Genomic DNA, 8,188 nt, shown 5'->3' on the forward strand with positions numbered 1-8,188 from the left:
GTTATGTTGAAGTCCTATAATCCATGTCAAAAGTCAATTCTGATGTAATTTAAAATTAATGAGTCATGAGAAGATCAACAAACCCAGTAGGAGGAACTCCATTAGTCCTCATACTAGCTGGAGTAGTCAGAGGAATGTAAGAATCATCATCATCCTTAATGAATTCAAAGGTATAGAGCCTATGTATATGATCAACCCTACCCATTGCAAGAATATCACCATTTGCATTATAAATGTAAGTTGCATCTTGAGTGAATGTAATTTTGTTAACATCCTATGTAATATGGTAAACTTAAAGTAGATTATGTGCAACCATAGAAACATGAAAGACATTAGACACAACTACAACAACCAGGCCAACATCACCTATGAAAGCAACTTGCACACACGGATTTCTCGTAATCAAGATGCCATGATATGGTGGAGGACTTAGAGAATTTGGAATCATGTTGTTAGTTAAATTGGAAATGTGCACTAATGCACTTGAATCAAGAATCTAGCCAATGTTCCTTAGTACATGAGTGGTAATCAAGGTATAACCCTTTCCTTTGAGATCATGAAATCGGTCCTCATGTGTGGTAAGAGATGAACTTGATGAAGAAGGATCATTAATCTTATGCATCTTGAGTAATTATTGCAACTCATGGTTATTATATTTGAAGCAAGTTTGTTCATCATGTCCATATTTCTTGCAAAAACCACATGGGGATTTGTCCTTATTGCAATTCTCATCACTATTCCCAAGTTTCTTACAAAGTCAATATTTGGGTCTCTGCTTCTTGGAATTTTCCTCTTCGGAAGAGGGAGATGAAGTGTCACCATATTCTATCTTGGACTTATTTGTGTTCTTCCACTTTCTTTTGGAGGATTGAGCCACCAAAGAATGATTCTTAGGAAGAGAATCTATCTAAACCAATTTGAATTTCTCCCATGTCAATCAATCACAAAACTCCTTAAGAGAAGGCATCTTACATGATCTTCCCCCATAGCATCTATTGTGGAGTAGAGGGTAGAAGCAAACACTAAAAATAGACCTTGAAGCTTAGACAAGATCAAGAAAATACACTGCTTATCTTCTTTTTCATGTCCACACCATTTTAATCATGGTAATATCAACTTGAACTAGGTGAAAAATTCCTGAAATGTAGGAAATACATTTGGAGTGAGAGAGGTAAGATTGCCTTCAAGCTTCAAGATCCTGAACTAGTTGACATTTCCATCCAACTCTACAAGCTTATCCCACACCTCTTTTGGTGTTTAACACTCAACAATATGAAACAACAAACTATCTAACACATGAAGTCCTATGAGTCCCCTTGCCTCATCCATTTTGTTTTTATGAACAATAATTTGATAGAGATATGCTTAGTGTGAGAATGAAGAACATGACTTTTGAAAATATTAATAGAACTATAATTATCACAAAATATGGAAACTAGACATTCAAATACCACCTTCAAATCTGTGACGGTTTGCTTCATCAACAAAACCTATGTGTAACAAGAAGCAGTAGCAACATATTTTGCCTCTACTATAGACAAAGTGATAGAACCTTGTTTATTCCTCAATAATGCAACCAACCTGTTCCCCGAAAGGAATGCACCACCATTGGTTTTTTGTCTATCATCGACACAATCTACCTAGTGGGCATCTGTATATGTTGTCAAGGTAAAATCATTAGTCCTAGGATACCATAAACCATAATCTATAGTACCTTTGAGATACCTAAAAAATCCTTTTAACTGCATTAAGATGGGACACCTTATTTGTAACTAGGGTTATGTATGGGTTCGAATTGCCTAAAGGCAACATCTGAACCCCTTTAGGTCCAAGCCCTATCCTAGGGTAACATGACCCTAATATATGCCCAGCCTAATATCCACGCTATGCTAAATACATGCCACCTAATATATTAGCGTGAAAACTCAGTGGAGGCTGACTTGCAATCAAAGATTAAAGATGTGTATAAATAAGAGACATTTTGCAAGTCAATACACACTCATCCATTCTACAAGAAAATGTGAAAAACAACTCTGCTAATAAGGTGCGAATTCATAAGGAAGAAAGCGAATTCATCCAGACTTGTGCGAATTTGTTCAAGAGGACATAGGTGGTGTTGTACAAACTTGGAGAACTTAGAAACAGCAGATCTGCTATACAAAAGGATCAAATCTGACAAAGAAGCTAAGTATTGTATTTGTGCATTTAAGAGGAGAATATATAATCTGACCTATGGGTCTTTCATGCTGGGTTTTTCCTCCTTGGAGGTTTTCCCAGGGTATGTGTGTTTGTCTACTGATTACTTACTTTCTGATTTTACTAAATGTTAACTTATTTGTGACAAATCTAATTACAACCTAGGGCATAAATAAAAGATATAAGTCTGATCAACAAACTTAGGGTATAAAATTACATGGTATCAAAGCTAAGGTTTCACTAACATCTAATTTTTAGCAAATCAATTGTTGCATATAGCTGCTATTTGTTTTCAGATTAAAATGACAGGTTTGAAGGCTGAAGATAAACTTGAGGGAGCCATTGATTTTGCTTCTTGGAAAGTCCATATTCTATTGATCCTTGAAGAGAATGATCTACTGAAATTTGTAGAAGAAGAAAGTCTGTCTCCTCCAAAAGATGCTGAAGAGCTGAAACAATTCAAGAAAGATTCCCTCAAGGCTAGAAGAATCATAATTGAGTCTGTCAAGAATCATCTTGTCACTGTCATATCAAAGTTCGTATCTACCAGGGAAATGATCAAACACTTGGAAGGGATGTATGAGATCAACAACCTCAGCAGGGCTCTTGCTCTAAGACAACAACTTCTTCACATGAAAATGAAAGAAGAAGACTCAATCATAGCCTACTTCATGAAGATTAATGAACTAAAGGACAAGATAAGCACTCTTGATTGCCAAATCTCTGATAAAGATCTTGTTATGACTGCATTAAATGGTTTACCTGATGAATGGGAACCATTCATTCGTAGCATTGGTGGAAGAGTCGATCGTCCCAACTTTGAACGTCTTCAATCTGATTGCATCGAAGAGGAATCTCGAATTGAGGTAAGAGGAAAACTCAAGAACTCTCACAAAGATAATCATGTTCTCTTGGCTAAATCTAGGAAAGGTGGACATTGGAAGAAAGAAAAGAGAAGCAAAGATTTTAGATCCTCATCCTATGATCCAAGGAAAAAGTAAAGAGATTCCTCTCACATTCGTTGCTTCAGATGTGATAAGTATGGTCACTATGCAAGAGATTGTCAGAATGACCCAAAGGAGAGGGAAGCCAACTTAAATGAAGTTGCCGAACAAAGTGAAGATTATCTTCTTATCTCTGCTCTATCTAGTAATGTTCCTATGGATAGCAATACGTGGACACTTGATAGTGGTGCCTCCAGACACATCTTAGAATTTCATGAGCATCTTTCAAATCTGATTAAAAAAGACACCAACCTTCATGTATTAATCGGTAATGATGCTCGATACTCGGTAAAAGGTTCTAGCACTACCTCCTTAAATCTAGATTCCGGTATTTCCTTACAACTCTATGATATTCTCTTTGTACTTGGTATTAAACGAAATTTGATTTCCATTTCTGCCTTAGAAGATAAGGGGTTGCAAATAGCATTTTCTGAAGGGAAAGTACTCGCTTGGCCTAAGAAATCTAATTTCAAATCTGCACGTATTATTGGAAATAGATGTGATAGTTTATATAAGCTTGCAGCTAACCCAATCCAAGCTCTCATTCATGAGACCCCTGAATCATGCGAACTATAGCATAAAAGATTGGGTCACTTACACTTCCAAGCTCTTCCCACTCTCGATAAAATGGTTAAAGGTATGCCTAAACTCAGTTTATCTCATGATGATGCTTGTAAAGGTTGTGAAATGGGTAAAAATATAAAGATTCCCTTTCATTAAAGAGATAGTAGGGCTAAAGAAAGGTTAGAACTTATTCATTCAGATTTATGTGGTTCTATGTCTGTAGCATCCCCTACCGGTTTCCTATATTATGTTATCTTCATAGATGAATTTTCTAGAAAAACATGGATCTATTTTCTTAAATCTAAAGAGTCTGAAGAAGTTCTAAACAGATTTAAAGAATTCAAAGCCTTAGTTGAAAATATACAAGAAATCGAATTAAATGTTTGAGATCTGACAATGGAGGTGAATACACCTCAGGTAGTATCTATGACTTTTGTGTTAAAGTAGGAATTAAGAGGGAGTTCTGCGTTCCCTACAATCCTCAGCAAAATAGAGTTGCTGAAAGAAAGAACATGATCATTGCTGAAGCTGCAAGGGCCATGATCAATGATCAAGACCTACAACCTTTTCTATGGGCGGAAGCATCCAAAACTGCAATTTACATTAAGAATAGATGTCCTCATAGTGCCCTAAAGGATGTGACTCATAGCATACAATTCTTATAAATAATAAAAAATAAAAAATGATAGCTAAACAGAATAAATTACTCACATAGAACCATTCCCTAAGTGTTAAGATCTGTTTAGCTATCATTTTTTATTTTTTATTAATTATAAGAATTTAAGAAAATAATTTTATTCAAATATAAATATTTATTTGTGAATGATAGAAAAATTGCAGAAAAACTTTTGAGGAAATGTAAAAGGATAGGGAAGGAAATATTTGAAACCATGTAGCACATTTTTTCTATACACTAGTTAAATAGTTTTGAATTACTTCTCTATTTTTCTCTAGCATATTTTCAATCCATAGATGGTACCAACTCTATTACAATAGAAGAATATTCTAAATTATCCTTAATTCTTATTTTCAATTGTGAATAAGACAATGCATGTTGCTAAAGCTTGAGTCACTAATCTCAACAAGTGATTACATAGGACCACCATGCTCATGTCTCTCTAGTCTAAAAGCCCATCTCTCTGCCTATTTCACAGGGTGAGTTTCTAGAGTCTACGGAATTTTTCTTGGTAATGTTTCATGGAATCTTTACAATTCAATGTTCCATGGTTGAGTGGGTATAAATGTGTTATAGGAAATCATGTTTTGGATGGCCAACCTCAAACCACATACATTAAGCAACATATTTAACACTTTTTAAGTCTAGAAATCAAAACTTAGTATGTACGATTTAAGCCATCCGATTTTAGATGTCGTCCATTACCTTTTGTATCCCACCCATGTTGCCAACATCTTTATGTCAAATTCTATGGACCTCCTCCAGTTGTATGCCCTAGTGGTAGACCTTACAGTCAATTATGTGAATGATAGATTGTTTCTTGGTAATACCCTCAATGCTACCATCCAAGTACGACCTCCACTTACGGAAAGCGTTAATCGGGGTTCTATTCCGTTGAAAGGGCCTGATTAAAACTTTTGTCTTCTTATGCGTTTACTCTACAGTGAAGAGATCCATACTTGCCAAAGAAGATATGGAGCTTGATAAAGCCTTATCGCCTCATAAACTAACATCTCAACCAAAGACTCCATGAGTCCTCCATGTCTTTAAGATGTCAACATCTCCAATGTCATGAAGATAACCTTCTTGTACCAGTGAACCTGCAAAGTTTTCTATTGGTTCCTTAAAATAAACATAGTATTGTCATCTCTTACATTTCTATATGAACTTGTGAATTAGAAAAGTTTGAAGAAAATTTTTAATCACTAGGGTTTTTGGTACAAATATTTTGTAAAATATGAGTTTTTGTAGCAAGCTAGTAATCTTGGTAACTTTTTCATCTCCTCCTTAATGTCTAAAAGACTCAAGAATGCCATATTTGGCTTTCATTTCACTGAAATCAGAGTACAAAAATTCAAAGAAAGATTGAAAGTGTTTTCATTTTTGCATCTGATGTCTATCTTTTGTAAGTCAAATTGAAAAATGATTTATGGTTTTTCTTCTTGGGCTCAAAAAACCATCTCGGTATCTGTTAGATTTTGTAGATATTGATCAAATTTTGCAAAAATTGTGCAAAAAGTGTCTTGTGGCCATTTTTCGACTAGCTATTAAATTTAGAATTTAATTTATTTTTTTATCTTCTACTTATTGAATTAAATTTTTTTAATGGATTTGGTACATAGCTCAATTTTGTTTTTGTTATCATCTACATAAATTGAATAGATTTCTAGAAATCAAGTCAGAAGTAAACTTTTGGTTGCTAGAAAATACCATTCCTTGAGGACAAAATCAATTTAAAAAAAGATTAAAAAATCATATCTTTTGCGTCAGGTTTAACAAACAAGATGTTGGTAAAAAGATAAAGATAAGCACTTTCCGTCCATATTTCTTTTGATCAGATTTTTTATCTCCCTATTTAGATATTGCATGTTGAATTTGGGATTGAGTACAACTACATAGCTAATTATTCTAGATTCTCTGATTGTACTTTTGACCATTTTTGGGTCTTAAAACTATTGTAATTTAGAAAAAACTTTGCAAACACAATATAATATGAAATGTCGATTTTGTAATATTTGTCAACAATATTATCATCGATGTCAACAAATTTAAGTTGTAAGACCGTCACAGTGTGGTTATTCTGAAGTATGCTATATCGTTGGATCTAGAACCATAAAGTGCAGATAGTATTAGAAAAGACACAGAGTTAAAGCTGGAATGAAATAAAGAAACAAAATTAAATCTGGCATGAAATCATATCAAAATCATATCTCCAATAATGTAGGGCTTGTCTCCTCCACTCATTTCTCTCTTCTTCATTCAACATCTAAACATTTTATTGTCAAGTTTGTAGAGTATTTTTGTTTAAGGATTATGAATGATATTGTTATTAAAAAAATGGCCCACTATGAAAACATAGACGAAAGTGGAGAAAACAAACAAATTACTCAGCTATGATATTCATTTATCATTGCACAAGATAGACGGTTTGAACTGTTATTAGTTGTTGGCTATAACAACTAATATATTATGTGTTAAGAGATGCAGTTTGAAGTTTGAACTAGAGAATTTTGATTTGTCAATAATTATTTGAACTTCTTTGTGTTAACAAATAACTACTCCCAACTGGTGACAACTATATTCATTCTTATATATGTTTTCTTCAAAGTAGTTGCTGAATTCAAATAAGCTTATCATGTTGTTAATCCGAAGAAATTATAACCAAGACTATAGATTTTGTATTTCCAGTGTCTATATACATACACAATTAATTCCATACAAAAAGTCATGATCAAGATCATGGATAAGCAAGATTTGGTATTAGTGGTGTGAGTATTGTCCAAAGTTATACTCAAGGTATCAAGATCATATGAAAGATTGCTATATCATTTAGAGTAGTTTGTGAGCATTTTTCATATTGATATATCATTAAGCAATCTTGCTTAATACATTGAATACAGATTTGAATGTAAGAGAATACATTTCTTTTCATTTAGAACATAGATATTATTTTTAGTTCATACATGAAATGAAATTTGTTTAGCCTCTGTTTCAAGTTGAATCACAAGAAGAAGAATTATAGAGGCTATGTATTTATTAAGGACAATTCAAAACAGACCTGTACATGAAATGTTGATTATAGAATGTTATTCTTTATCGGATGTTATCTAAATATACAAAAATCCAAAAGTTAGAAGATCGATACATTTTTCATTTAATATCAATATTGTTGAGAGTTTCAAAGATTGTCATTTGAAACATAAAATTATAGTGAATTGAACTTATGTAATGTATTGAATGGTAGATGCCACAAAAACTTGAGTTGGTGCTCAAAGATTTTGGATTGAAAGTGTTGGTGCACTTTTAGACAGGGTTTTGGTGACCCCTTAGGTTGGTGCCCTTAAAACATTGTAATTGGATGATAAATTATGAGGTTGGATTAGGATAGTAGATCTTAGCAACATTCTCACAGTGTTTTTTCCCATCCTATGTTTACAAGTAAATCTTGTGTATTGTTATATTGTGCATCTTTTTGTGTCTTTCAGTTTTCAAATTTAAACTTTTTAAAAGTTTAATTTGTTTAAGAAAGATTAAAGTTCTTGTTTACTACTGATTCACCCCCCTCTCAATAGTACTTATGTTTTCTACAATTGGTATGAGAGCCAGTTCTTGTGAAAAAACCTAATTAGTCTAAATAGATTATGGTATTAGAGAACATGGCTTGTCAGGAAGGTTCATCCTCTAACAAAGCACCACTATTTGATGACACCAATTATGATTTTTGGAGCATAAGAATGGAGAGTTGCTT

The sequence above is a fragment of the Cryptomeria japonica genome, chromosome 4, assembly GCF_030272615.1.
Source record: "Cryptomeria japonica chromosome 4, Sugi_1.0, whole genome shotgun sequence".
NCBI lineage: Eukaryota > Viridiplantae > Streptophyta > Pinopsida > Cupressales > Cupressaceae > Cryptomeria > Cryptomeria japonica.